Below are 15,799 nucleotides of genomic sequence, written 5' to 3' on the forward strand. Positions count from 1 at the left end.
TGTCATATATATATATATATATATATATATATATATATATATATATATCTTATATATATATATATCTTATATATATATAAGATATATATATATATATATATATCTTATTGTGTGCTTTTAAATATTTCATTATTTTGAATCTAGTCTTCATGTTTCAGAGGCATACCATCCTGGCAGCTTTTGCTTTTTTAAATGAATGAATGTCTGGTGTCTCTAGCCCCAACGTGCCTGACACTATCTGGCTTCTAACCTCACCCAGAGATGTGAAACTCCACTTTCCAGTATCTTTGCCAGGCCTCTTTAACCATATGAAATAAATATCCTTATCTATCTACGTGCATGCAATACGCTCAAATAAGCCAGCTCTTTTACCCATCTCTTACACACCATTTCCTTACTGCCACGGGATTGTAGTCAGCCAGGTCCTACTCAGAGCAGACCAACTTAAACCAAGGTAGGCATGCCCATTAACGTCAACTGGTCTACTCTGAGTAAGTCTAGCATAGGATACAGTCTGTGGTCTTCAAACTACCAGTGACTACCAATCCATTAATCTATTGCATACTCATTTATTGGAGGTTGTTAAGAAGAATATAGGTACCTATCAGGGATCATATAGCAATAGATTTCTGCACCATTAGGGGGCTGGGCTAGATGACCTTTGAGGGCCTTTCCAGTTGATGCAGGTTTTGTGATCATTACTGTTTTTAGTGTGCAAGCATCCCAGAAACAATACGCAAAAACTGCTGAAGTGCTAATGATGTGAACCTTCCAATCCCTGTATATGCATGTAAATAAACCATACATCACAAAACTGGCAAAAGCCTCCCGTGACCTTATTCCAATGAAACAGACCCATCAGAGACCTGGACCCAATGCTTCCAAGGAGGAAGTCTGGGCCTACACCTGTAGCAGAATGAGGTTGGGATGAGGTGGAAGAATGGAGTGCATCACTTCAAGTGGGGGGTGATGTTTTCATTGTTCTCTTACAAGAGATGGAAGTGGGGGGACTCTCTAGCACAATTGGAAAGAAAAGTTCTAGGTCCAACCTGTTATGCTAGCTTTTGACTTACAGGTTGGTTGGTTGGTTGGTTGGTTGGTTGGTTGGTTGAACAAAGCAAAGTGTTTAAAAATGGCATCCACCACCCATAATCTGATGGGTAGTCCAAAAGTAGCTAATGTGGTGCTCTTTGTGAACTTCCAACTCTCATCATCCTTGATCTATGACCAGGAGCTGCAGTCCACAAGATATGGAGGGCACCATGTTGGGTACCCCAGGGAAGTCCATGCAACCACTTTCAGTATCCTCCCACCCCATAATACTACATGTGCAGACATGGGGGCAGCCCTTGCGTGAGGGGGGGCAGAACCTCAGTTTGCTATGCATTTTCATTGACTGGGGGGAAGGTCCCCTCCCTGCACCCCCTTGACTACACCCATGTGTGCGGACCAGGCCCATAATAGGAAGCTCATGTGAATGGAATGACTCTGGCCAAGCAGAGGAGGCTGGAAAGAGCAGACCTTTACAATGGAAAAAGGAGAGGGTGAGAGATGAGATGCAAGAAACTGCAGCTTCAGGAAACGCCATCTTGCAGGACGTTTTTCTGTTGCTATTCTTAGCGCCTCTCGGTTTCAAAACTCACCAACGCGAGGCTATAATTACCCCGCAGTGTGAAACCGCGAGGGGAGGAGCAGGGCCTTGGGGGCTGGGTGGGATCCAGCTGGGCCGGGCGTACGGTAAACATCTTTTAAGCATGTGAGAGCGCGACATTTGCATCGCAGAAGCGGCCATGCAGTGAGGCGCAAGTGGTGCACGCAGCAGCGGCACCAGCACCAGCAAAGGATTCTGGGTACTGCTCTCAGCTAAAGAGGTCACAGTGGCAGGACTGAAAAAGAACTCCTTCAACAACTGTGCCCATCCATGAGGCACCCCCCCCCAAAAAAAAAAATCATGTCACAGATGGGAGAAGAAGTTTTGTTTTGCCCAATATTGACTCATAAAAAATGTGTGTAGTCTTTTATCCCTTATATCACAGCAACTGAGAGGTTTGCATGCTCCCCCATAACCAACCCAAGCCAGGAGATGGATCAGGTGGCCCAGAGGAATGAAAGCAGAGGAGAAATGGAAGTCTCAGGCTGGTCAGGGTGGGTTTCAAAGCAGCTAATATCATCACATTCATCACTGTCCTCACTTCTGGTCACAGGGTCTTCTGCATATGTTTTAAATTGAATGAATGGCAATTGAATAAGACCTCTTCATCCCAAGGACTGTGTCAGCATAGGTTGTGTGAACAGAGGAAGCTGCCTTATATCAAGGGCTCATCCACAATTCGCTTGTCCTGTGTCTACAAAGCATGAATCCAAGAGGTTTTCCGCTTGTTCCATGCTCTCCAGGCAAAGGGTCCAAGCCATTTTCGGTTTGCCCCAACACACACATAACTGGCTGTAAAGTAACATAACATTATATATAATAAAACTGTAATCTAATCATCATATAATTTTTAATGTGATTAGATTACAGTTTTATTATATATAAAACATTATATATAATGTTAATGTTATGTTACTTTACAGCCAGTTACGTGTGTGTTGTGGTATTCTGAACATGATTTACGCAGTGAGGAAATTGTGGTGTGTACAGTGGTACCTCAGGTTACATACGCTTCAGGTTACAGACTCCGCTAACCCAGAAATAGTACCTCGGGTTAAGAACTTTGCTTCAGGATGAGAACAGAAATCGTACTCCAGTGGCACGGAGGCAGCAGGAGGCCCCATTAGCTAAAGTGGTGCTTCAGGTTAAGAACAGTTTCAGGTTAAGAATGGACCTCCGGAACGAATTAAGTACTTAACCAGAGGTACCACTGTATTTTCTGTTTGCCCTGCAGAAACAAGACAGTCCCTGTCTACAGGCATTCAACCTAAAACAAAAGGCACACAAGGGGAAAGGGACAGGGAGAGAAGAGGGGGGAAATCAAACTCAGGGACCTGCTCTACAACTGTAGCCTTATGAGGCTTTGCCCTCGAGTGGGAAAAATATTGCGCCCGGGAAAGGGAAAATGGGAGTCAACAGACACTCAAGGAATAGTTTCGGAGAAAAAGCTTTATTTCTACCATCCATGAACTGGTAGAAGGAGCAAGTGTGATAGTTCACAAACAAGCACGAGCACAGTCATTTGCACAGAGTATATATTCCCCTTCCCTCCCCCTTTCTCCTCCTTCTTCAAGAGTCCTGCCCATGAGTTCCTCTGAGCATGAACAGAAAGCTCCCCTGTCTTGGGACACTTTTGGACTCTTGGCGCCCTTCCCAGGAAAGGGAAACCAAGGGGGTTTCAGAGTATTCCAGTTATGTTTCATTCTTGTGCTTTGGCATGGTTCCCGGAGAGAAAGTAAATTGCAATCTGGTTTTAGCAAGGCCAAAGGCCTGAGAAACAAAAAGGCTCTGAGAAAACAATGGACTCTGTTCTCTACCTTTGTTGCAGTCTTTTAGTTACAGCAAGAGAAATATGCTTAGCTAATGCTTTTTGTCTTAGAGGAAATGCAGTTTTAAAAATGCTTGAGGCGAGGCTTTGAGGCCTGGCTGGGGGGGGGGATTCACAAACAGTTTTTAGGGTTTTTGGGGTAATCCTAATTGACTGTCTTTCTTCACAACCAGCTGGCACAGTTCAGGGGTAAGAAGTGCCTTATGGAGCTGGTGCTTTTGGCAAAACTGGTGGAACAAGCTCTGCTTCCCGTATCTCCCCTACTGAGGCAGTCTGGTGGAATGGCTGCCCCCAGTTGAAGGAGAGGAGGCCTGGTGGTCTGCCACAGACCTGAGTTGAACCAGGGACTTTCTGCAGGCAAAGTAGAGTCTCTGCTACTGAGCTCTGACCTTGCGCCCCCACCCAATCTACAGTAAGCGAATAGGGGGCAGACAGCACATCTAGCATGCAATTAGAAAATGTTGCCTGCTTACTTTGTTATAAACCAAGTAAACAACAAGCTAAACTTGGGGATGCCTGGCTGTAAAGGAGAGGCACTGCCCTAACTCCCTCTCTCCCACATCGTCCAATTTAACGCAGTACAGTGCCCAGAATTCCTTGAGAGGGGGAAATGTGCTTTGAAAGAGTGGTGTGAATTGCAGGTCTTTGCACCACACACACCACACTTTGCACCGCACAATCCTGCTAACAGGTTTTCTCGGGCCAGTTGCACTGTATGTGTACTGGGGGGGGGGTCGTGCTTTCTCCCCACCATCCCAACAGGCAATCTGTGGGAAAGACAGTCTATGCCTGGGTACATGTACTAACTCAGTTTAATCTGCCAAGTGAAGATAAAAAGGTGGAAGGAGATGGCGATGGACACAGACTTGAGATCCTGGGAAGAAAAGCAAGGCACAAATATATAACGGCATTCGCAGATCGTGTGAAGAGAAATGAACATGGGGAAAGCCCCCCAAAGAGCAGATTTTCCACAGCCACCCACGATCACCTCAGAATGGGTGTAAGGTTTGCTGCTCCAAACTTTACTTTCTAGGAGACAAAAGCTCACAGCCATACCTTATAAAGCACTCTTCCACTGCTGATAGTCATCGCTTACCCCCCCCCCAAGAACCCTGGGAACTGTAGTTTTTAAGGGTGCTGAGCGCTGTTAAGAGAATCCCCAGTCGCCTTAACAAACTACAGTTCCCAGGATTCTATGGGGAAAGCCATGACAGTCAGAGTAGTACGAGGGTGATCTACACAGTTGGTGAGGATGAACTCTAGCACAATGGTTGCCAAACTCTCCCCGCCTCTCTAGGCATACACACACTCAATGAACCACTTGAAAATTGCGGACAGTCTTGGTGGACTTCTTAATGGTTTTTCCACCTGTTGTATCAGTTGAAATACACTGGGCTAGATGCTGTGCGATTTGAAACTGTATTTTTGAAGACACGCCATGAACCATCTGAATGAAACTCGCAGACCACTGGCAGTCTACGGTCCACAGTTGGGGAATCATTACCCTAACAGATCAATCTTACGCATGCTTGCTTGGAAGTAAGGGCCATACTGGACAATATGTTAACTACCCCTAAAGTTTAGTGGGCTGTTGTTGTTTACATGAGAGCTTGCAGTCTATGGCTTCTTAGCACCATGCACACTTACATGGAACAGGGAGTGAGCCCCACCCCGCTCCAAATGCAGAGGGGTTTATTTCCAAGTAATCCTGCTCAGGAGTCAGCTTCAAGCGTGCAACAACAAACTTTAGCTCACCATCTGCAAACTCCTTACAAGCACTGTAAACTCTCGAAATGACTCCTGTCCTCAGTTTCACTTCCCTGCTTGTTTTTGCCAGAAAAGCACCCCTGTAAAGAACACTTTGGGTTTATACTAATCATTACTGATACTCAGTGGCCTGTTTCTTCCAGAATATGTTGTAGTTTAAGGGTGTTGGGAATTGTAGCTCTATGAAAGGGTGAACTACAGTTCCCATGATTATTGTGGGGGGGGGGCATGTCTTGAAGTGTATGGTGTGTACACAGTATCAACCTCTAGTCCTTTTTCTTATAGATATATAAGGAGGGAAATCTGCAAACAACATTCTGCCTGGAGTGATTGTAATGATTTGCAGACATCTCTTTACAAGAGGATTTAGGGTGGGAGTTTGGAGATGATGCCTGAACAATGGTGGAAGTGTACCCACTGCATGGCTGAGAGGACTCCAGCAGAGAACTGTTGTTTGTTGCAACTACTTCGTCACAAAACCACCATGTTAACTATTGCCTCAATACAGTGAACTCAACCCCAGGTCCTCTAGCCAATGAGTGCAAAATGACTGAGATTACTGGCCAAAATTACCTTCAAAGCATTACGGTACAACACTGAACAGTCATAGCTCCCCCGAATGATTCCTGGAAACTGCAGTCTGCTCAGGGCACTGAGACTTGTTAGGAGACCCCTATTCCCCTCACTGAACTTCAATTCCCAGATTTCCCTGGAGATTTCCACTCGGGGACTTGTAAGCAAAGCCAGCCCTGGAGAAACAGCGCCCTGGGCAAGGAGTGCCTCCTACTGTGGTCAGCTTTCCAAAGGGTTTATGGCACCTGGAGCAGGTGTGATCTTTGGGGCCCTTTTGCTGCCACACCCCTACAAGGGCCCATGCATGCCTACACAAAAGCTCGGGCCCACGTGCAATAATTACTGCATTCACGGACAACAACTTTTCAAATTCTGCGGCTGCTCCTCACCCTGAGTAGCTCCTCCAAATCCCAATCCCGTTGTGGCAGAGCTTCTTTCTAAACTAAGCCAGCTAAGCCAAGAAGGAAGGCCTGGCCTCACACCAATAATGCGCCTTTTTCTGTGGCCACAGAAAAATTACTCTCCAGTGGCAACATGCCTGGAAATCTTAGGCGCTCACTCACCATTGGTGGTCAATGGTATGTGCAGGAACCAAGGAACCCTGGTTTGCGTGGGCCCCCAAATTGCCCCCTCCAGGCAGGTCTGCAGCTTTGCAGCGTTACCAAGTTGTGTGGCTTGTGCAGGATTGCAAAACAAGCCTGCTTCTCCCGGACTTCCCCCCCTCCCCTGCAGTGTCTATGAGAAGGTCTCCACAAACTGAGCTACCTCTTCTTTGCACTGTTCTGCTTTCAGTGCATTCCTACAGTTTCAGGATCCCCAGGGAAGCTTTCATCTTGTGGGGTGGCTCTCAAAGGATTACTCTCATGGAGTCATGGGCCAATGTGCTTTATTATGTTCTGCACACACACAAAATGGCTCCTCCTGCAAGTTCTCCTCTCTGAGCACCAACACTCCCTTACTCATTTGCAACAAGTAGGCACACTCTTGGAGTGCTATAACTAGTCTTCCTTTTATGTGCAGTATATAGAAATCTTTTTATTTATTTAAACAAGAACCTGTACTTTAATATCACGCAGGAATTAGTCTTGTGTATCACTAGCATTAAAGGGACAGACTCTCAGGCTGGGGAACTTTTTAGGTTTCTTTTCGTTATGGGGGTTGTTGCTGTTACGGATATTCATGTTTCTTTATTTTAGATCTTGTGATTTATGTGGAAATTGTTTCAGTTTCACAATTGGTTGTGTACTTTGTTTTATTCATTGTTATGACAACTTTTATTATGTTTGTAATTGTGTAACTTTCTCCATGTTATAAGCCGCCTTGGGCATGGCTTGAACTATGGAAAAGCAGCATGCAAATAAAATGATCACTATATACTTTTTAAAAAGTTTTTATTTATACTTTTCAAGTTTACACATTTCATTAATTTTACAATCATTTTAACATTTCAAAGTTTGACTTCCTTCCCCCTCTTTCTGCTGTCCCTTAAATTATTTTTTTAACATCTTCTGCATATCCAAATTCATTTAACTTACTCATTTAATTATCCACTTTAAATAAATACCCTTATGAAACTGCAGGTTGTTACTATAACCCTGCCAATGTTTTTAATCTGTTTGCAATTTATCTGTAAATATTCAATGAACCATTTTCATTCTTTTATAAAAAGTTTGTTATCTTGATTTCTTATTCTTCTGGTATATACTAGCCTCCCAAGCTGTAGCATCCACTTCAGTCTTCTTCCCTTGCTGCTTTCCCCCCCTTCTTTTGTTTTACAAGTGCCCCAAAACATTTTTGCCCAATGCACAAACTTGAGATTAAGAATCTCATGCTCTACTGACTGAGCTATGTGGGAACTTCTGAGAACAAACTCAAAAAATGCAACTTGGCTCCCTCTTCAGCTCAGTGCAGGCATTTGGTTTTTCCACCTTAGTTCACTGCAGACAGTACATGGGGGGAAGCCCAGCCACTGAGCTCAGCTCAGCACCCCAGATGAACACCTAGCACACCCACCCCCTAACTCTCTGAGGGGAATAGGGGTTTCCTTTTTATATATAAATTTTATTTTCAATGCAAAATTACCACAAAAATTACAAACATTGAATCCAAAATAAAACTATACAAACAAGAAAGAAAAACAGAACCCAAAAACCCAAAAAGAAGCCCACATCTACAAATAAAACCATATCTTCATGCTAATCTAGTCATTACATACATATACACATATTGACTTCATTCTAAGACCTCAAAAATTTTACTCTTTCTAAATTGTTGTCTAATGTAGATTACTTCTATCTTTATAATTTTTACACCATTTTTCTTTTTCTTTAACCCTGCAAAGCATCATTCATTACATACCAATATGCTTACTCCAGAACAAGGTTTTTTTTCATATACTCTTTAGCACATCTCCATTCTTTTAATAATTTGTGGTCCGATTGTCCCCTTATGAATGCTGTGAGTCTTGCCAGATTTATATATTCACAAAATTTAATTTGCCATTCTTTCATTGATGGAATTTTTCTCCCTTTCCAATTTTTTGCTATAAGCATCCTAGCAGCTGTCATTGCATAAAGGGGTCTCCTAACAACTATCAGCACCCTTAGCAGACTACAACCCAAGGATTCTTTGGGGGAAGCCATGAGTGTATAAAGAGATATCATAGTGCTTTAAATGTATAGTTTGGATGAGGCCTCAGCCAAAAAAACCCTTCTGAGCCTCCAGAGTTAGTTGTTTATATTTCTGTATTAAATGCATATTCCTCCCCGGAGCATGTCGAGGGAAACATGCAACAAGAAATCTCTTGCAAGGTTATTGTATCCAAAAACAATTGAAATGACAGTTTTTTTAAACCTCCGGTGCCTAAATGTCCCTATCCCCTTCCCAAGGCCTGACTGGTCGTCACAGTTAGTAGGGTCAGTTAGCGTCTAATTCCTCTACCACACGGGGCACATTTGGGTTTTTGAGAAAGTGCCATGGGTACCAGTCAAAAAATGGCTGCTGTGGTGTATGTGTGGCTCAAGACAAAATGGTTGCTGGGGGGGGGGTGCCACAAGATAAAATGGCTGCTGTGTGTGTGTGTGTGTGTGTGGCACAATATAAAATGGCTGCTGTGAGGTGTGTGTGGCACAAGACAAAATGGCTGCTGTTTTGTATGTGGCACAAGACAAAATGGCTTCTGTGGTGTGGGGGGGGCACAAGACAAAATGACTGCTGTGGTGTATGTGTGGCTCAAGACAAAATGGTTGCTGTGGTGTTTGTTTGGGGGGGGGCACAAGACAAAATGGCTGCTGTGTGTGTGTGTGTGTGTGTGGCACAATATAAAATGGCTGCTGTTTTGTATGTGGCACAAGACAAAATGGCTGCCATAGGTATGTAGCATGACACAAAATGGCAGCTGCAGGGGTGTGGCATAACACAAGAAAAAATGGTGGGGGTAGGCCCTCTGACCTCATATGTCCTGGAGTTTTGAGGGAACATTTACTGAGGACTTTTTAAGGGACCATGGGAAATACTGGGCACACTGGCATCCTGAAGCAGCACATGGGCACCCCTTGTCCTGCTATACTGGCACAGGCACAACCTCAGAATCCATTTTAGAACATTCGGTTTTAATACAGTATTTTTATTACTGAGCACCTCCATATGATTCCAGTGAAAGCCTTTGCCGCCATTCCTGAGGGGACATTGGCAAGGGGTTAGCTGACGCAAACGTCTGTTCTTTCACAGGGGAATTTGGGCTGATTTTTATTTTACAATTGTAGGTTTACTCAATAAATCTGGTCACTTGTAATATACCAGACCAAGGGCTTTCAGAGCATGTCTGGAAGGCCCTATGGGCATGAGATGGTCCAGACCCTTGTAACGCCACCTGCTGGTCGACAGCTTGAGAGCAGCTGCAATGACTGAAATTATTTGCCGGTTGGAAAGAGCTTGGAACCCTGTTCCTTAAAAACGTTTAGGGGAGCAACCGCCAAGGAAAGTGACATGTGGCAAGGGAGGCACAACTGTGCCCAGTTTGCAACCCCAGTCCAAGGGGACACAGCCATGGATCTGTGTGAATTAAACTATGTGTGATGTGTGAATTAAACTAAAATACACCCCAAAACATTCACCTCCCTTATGCCACCTGCAGGTCACTACCAGGCATGCAGCAGAAATGGTTTAAACAGACGCTCCCAGTTCTAAATGCTCAGTTCACTTCCACCATTCCTGTCTATTACAGGGCATTCACAAAACGTGTTTTAGGTGTTATTGTTCCAATTGTTTTTACCTGCTAAATTGTTTCTAAATACGTTCTTCTTTCTCGCATTGTTTTATCACCAGTGTGTCAGGGAGAATACATTTAAGGAGAATGCATTTAACAAATGAAATAGCAGTAGGATATCTGAGGGATAGCTCTTAATCTCAGCATCGTGAGTTTGAACCCCACGTTGGGTGTAAGATTCCTGCATTTCAGGGCGTTGGAGTAGATGATCCTCGTGGGCACTTCCAACTCTACAATTCTATGTCAAAAGTTGTATTCCCTTCATTTCTCTACAAATTCTCTGCCCCTCCCCACGAAACCAGAACCTTCTAGCTAGACTCTTTCCTAATACTCTGCTTCCCTCTCCTGGACATGTTGAGTGACAGTACCTTAAAATCAATTAATTGTTAATACATCAAATGGAATGCAAACAGATGACCTGTTTATTCAGCATCCATCCTTATTTGCTTGTGGGGTGCTTGGGACGTCTTCCCATTAATCACTTTTCAATGCATTTGCTTTAAAAACTGTGAAATGTCCAGGTGCTTTAATTATATATGTGGAGTTTGCTGCAGTAGAGAGTCACACCTGCACTCACAAATAGAAGTCAAAATCAGAATCATTTATTACTTTTATCTCCTTCTTCCACATTCATACTCAGAGTGGCTGACAGCATAATCATAGAATCATACAATTGTAAAGTTGTAAGAGATCCAAAGGGTCTAGTACAACCCTCTACAATGCAGGAATCTCACTTAAAGCATCCATGACAAATGGATGTATATATGGATGTATATCAATAATACATTAAAAATGCAATAATACACTGTTAACAGAATAATTTAGGCTTTAAAAAGTGATTTCCATCCCCCCCATGTGTTTGTCTTCACAGTTCCTGCCCCTCCCCACTAAATTTGGAACTCGCTATGGTTTTTCTCCTAATCCTCTGCTGCACCCATGTGGACATATTCAGTACTGCATCCTCTTAAAGTCAAAATTTAATGTGCAGCGCACAGACACAAACTTCGATTTCATAGAATCGTTGAATTGGAAAGGATCATCTGGCCCAGCCCCCTGCAATTCAGGAATCAGGACACGGGCCGTCACTCAATTTGAAGCAACACTGGGCCCTGCTTAGCTTTGCAAGTGTGCTAGCACTGCATAAGGATGTAGGGCAGGGGTCACAGAACTAGAAGCGTAAATGATAATAATTTATCATTTACATCTCACTCTTCTAAATTTCTACTCAAGAGTGGCTTACAGCATAATATGCATAAGATTTGTTTCTGGGGCAGTTGTATGACAATGAGATTTGCCGGTGCAGTGCTAATGCACCCCTTTCCATTAATCACTTGTTCATTAGTTCATCCCACACTTTTCAGCGCATTTGCCCATTACTTTCTAAACGGCAAAAAGTCCAGTTGTGGTTTTTAAGTGGATCTGTTGCAAGAGGGCTTTCTGCATAGGGAGGTGCTGGGGGCCCAGTTATGTTCACAAGTAGAATTTATTATACTTATTACTTATATCTCTTCTACATTCATACTCAGAGTGACTTACAGCATAATGTAAACAAAACACATAAAATGCAGTCATAAACTGCTGCTAATATAATAATTTAAGTTTAAAGCAGCAATTTCCACACCCCATGCATTTGTCTTCACAATTCCTACCCCTCCCCACTGAATTTGAATTTGCTAGGGTTTTTTCCCAAACCCTCTGCTGCACTCATGTGGACATATTGAGTACTGCAGCCTCTTGAAGTCAAGAAAAGATTATTTGCTGCACAGCGAAAAAACCTCTATTTCCTTCCGTTACTTGCCTTTCTGCATAAGGAGGTGGGGGGGGAATCACATCTATAATCACAAGTGGGAGTAGAAATGATAATATTTTATAATGTATATCTCACTCTTGTACATTCTAGTCCGATTGACTTACAGCATAATATATTTAAAAATACAGTAACAAAATTCCATTAACAAGCTTACTGAAGCTTAAAACAATTTGTCCTTTTCTATTAATTTCTCTTCAAGAAATTCCCTCCTCGCTAAACTTGAATTTTTCTAATCCTCTGCTGCAGCCATGTGGACATATTGAGTACTGCACCGTCTTAAAGTCAATACTAATTAGTTTGCAGCACACAGAGGCAAAGTTCTATCCATTTAGAATGCAATGCCACTGATTCCTTTCACTTCCCCCTTTCTTGCACCTAGGATAGCAAACAGGAGCATTTTATATTCACTTCATTATTATTAATTAAATTTCTATACTGCCCTTCCTCCGAAGATTAAGGGGCACTTTACAATATAAAAACACAGAAACATATGGCATATTAACAAACAAAAATAATGCTACACACAGAGAGAGAGAGAGTTTAAAAGGCCATAGATTGTTTAATTAACCAAAGGGCAGGTAGAAGAGGAATATTTTTGCCTGGCACCTCATTAACTTTCTGCAAATGACCAACACCTTCCCATAAAAGCGTCAACTAGCTAGATTCAAACCCAATCCTCTGCTGCCCTCATGTGGACATGTTCAGAACTCAAGCATTTTACTTCAAGTTAACCCAAATTAATGTCGAAACAAAATAAAAAAAATTCCTTCCAGTAGCACGTGAGAGACCAACTAAGTTTGGTCTCTCACGTGCGACGGGAAGGAATTTTTTTATTTTGTTTCGACTATGGCAGACCAACACGGCTACCTACCTGTAACCATATTAATGTGCAATGCATAACCCCAGTGGTTGGAGACCTCAATTCTTTAGTTATTTCCACATTGCTAGCAACTTCTGCAACCTGCTTTCTTGCTTTTCTGCATACTGCATCGCCGCTACCCTCTGTGGTTGTTTAAGAGAACAGGAGGCAAGGATGAATCCTGAGCACGAAGCCCTTCTGAACTTATCCCACAGGTGAGGCCAGAGCCATCACAATGCCAGACCTCCTGGCCTAAATTCAAAAGATTTGTATGGCAGGTGGCATCATTGCATGTCACTGAGAGATCTGCACCTCTCTCCCAGCAAAGGTCATCAAGAAAGGTGATCAGTCCCCAAACCGGGTCTGAAGGGCACAGATTGAAATGTGCCCACATCACCAGCTTCATCCAAGAGCGTTTGGGGTAAATTGCAAACATAAAAAAATTAAATGCAAAAATGTGGCCTGCCTGCAGGTAGTGTCTGTATAGTTCGAGAATATAGTTCAAAAGTCAGGAGGGAAAGTTGTGAGATGTATTCACTCCCAGTTCCTTGCTGGACCGCTGAGGTTAAATCATCTGAAACTCCTATAAGCCACTGACCAAGGATGCTCAGTCTACTTCCCACTTTACTTCATACTGGCTGGGTGTTTACATTCATACGAAAAACAAGAAGAGCAGTATGTTCTCTTCACATTAATTTCTCATAAATTGCCTGTCCCTCCTAAAAACCACAGCACCTTTCGTAGTTCTCTGCTGCCATCATGTGGCCATTTTTATCTCTCTTTTTTGAAAAAAAAAATTATTTGGTTTTACAAATACAGTGGGACCTCGGTTTAAGAACAGTCCTGTTTACGAACGATTCGGTTTATGAACTCCGCAAAACCAGAAGTAGTGTCCCGGTTTGCAAATTTACCTCGGTCCAAGAACGGACTCTGAACGGTAGAAGGGCACTGGCGGCAGGAGGCCTGATTAGGGAAAGCACGCCTCGGTTTAAGAAGGGTTTTGGTTTAAGAACGGACTTCCGGAACGGATTAAGTTCATAAACCAAGGTACCGCTGTATAAAATTATAACCAGTGCTTTTTTTCTTTAAAAAAATGTTTAGAGGTACTCTCATTTGGACTCAAGAAAGGCACCATTTTATAGTTCAAATTGGGGGGAAATAAATACTGTACGGTAAATGGACAAAAGTACAAAGATTCACAAAATGTTTAGGGGTAGGCGTACCCCTGCATTTCTCCCCCCCCCCAAAAAAAGCATTGATTGTAACAGTACAAATTACATATTCACATTTAGACATCCCCCCAAATCTCTGGACTACTCACTTTCCCCTCCAATGGATCCTATTGTCCACCTTTTCAACTTCTTATTATTTAATACAGTAATGTGGCCATTTTCATCAAGGCGTTATAAATTATGTAACTTATGAGAGTTGTTTTGGTGTTTCTGCTTAGTATACGTCATACTTTTGTATTACTTCATTTTTCCTAATAAATACAGCATGTGAAAATTAAGTTCCCACTAGGAACTTAACCTGTACGCACGAATCCTGCACAAAGCAGGACTGAAACACACACGTCAGTTCAAGTGCAGGGAGTTCAGTCCTGACTGGTAGGATTTGGCTCACTCCAGATATCCCTAACTTTCCATTTATAAAAGATTTTCAGTAAACAAAGCCATTCCTTAACCCAGTGTTTCCCAAACATGGGTCTCCAGCTGTTTTTGAACTGCAACTCCCATCATTCCTAGTTAGCAAGACCAGTGTCAGGGATGGTGGAAATTGTAGTCCAACAACCCAAGTTTGGGAAATGCTGCCTTAACCTGACCTGTTGTGGTGCTGTTTATTAACATAACCTCTGGCTACGTAATGATTTTTCTGCCTGCTGTAGCCATTGTAATATACTGTGCTAGCTGTTCTGTGATTTGTAAATGAATCTTCATTGCTCCTTTTATTTCTCATATTGTATATTATATTATATTAAATTATATTATATTATATTATATTATATTATTATTGTGTTAAAATTGTATTTTGTTAATTATCATTGTGCTTTATACGGTATCCTACGGAATTCAAATTGTAATATAATAAAATGCAATATAAGAAATAAAAGAAGCCACACACACAAAAACCACCGTTTAAATTAATAATAATAATAATATCCCATTGTCTGTTCCAACTGCTCATAAACAGTTGCTCCCTCTGGTCTTCAGTTTCCAAGGCAACAAATCGTCTCCCAAACCATTCATCCCATAAAATAAGGTCTTTGGGGTTGACTTTTTTTAAAAAAAAGAAGAAAAGTAATGGGGGATCATTTGTTCTTCAAATGTTCCGTCATTTTTGTGTGTGTCACGACATCCCCTGTCCCTTCTACATTAAATGTATGGGTCTTTTTTTCAGCTGCTCGTGAAGTATTGTTTTGCTCTACTCTCTCTCCTCTTGCTGCAACTTCATTGTAATATAATAAAATACTTCATTTTTGCTTGTTGGGACTATGCCTTGCAGCCTCTCTTCCTATTATTTATTATATACCAATTTCCAGATATTAAAAGCGCTGAGTAAACCCAGGCCTGCTGTCAGTTGAGTCCTGGAGCTGAGGAACTGCGGCCTGGTGAGGCAGTTGAGGCCTAGGGTGAAACTACTGAGGGAGAGTGGCAGTTGGCCGAAGGTGACAGTTGATGGGCATGGTGGAAGCTGAGGGAGAGTTGCAGCATAAATTCTGGGGAGGAGACTTATATATATATATTTTTTTAAATGATATTTATTAAAGTTTCACAAAGAAAGAATCACATCCACAAAAAAGAAAAATTCAAGAATAAAAGGAAAATTACACAACGCAAAATACAAAAAGAAAAAAGAAAAAAACAGTTAAAAACAATTCCATCTTTTCATCACTACTTTTACATTTACTTGTTTCCCGGACCTCCTCATACCTCCCTCTTTTGTATTCCAATTCAGTTTGTTAGTCCAGCAATTCCTTTCCCTCCTTTTTAATCCCAATCCTTAATCTTAATATAATATAACATTAAATTTTTACCTATTAAAAA

The sequence above is a fragment of the Podarcis pityusensis genome (assembly GCF_964106645.2).
Source record: "Podarcis pityusensis genome assembly, chromosome: 13".
Lineage (NCBI taxonomy): Eukaryota > Metazoa > Chordata > Lepidosauria > Squamata > Lacertidae > Podarcis > Podarcis pityusensis.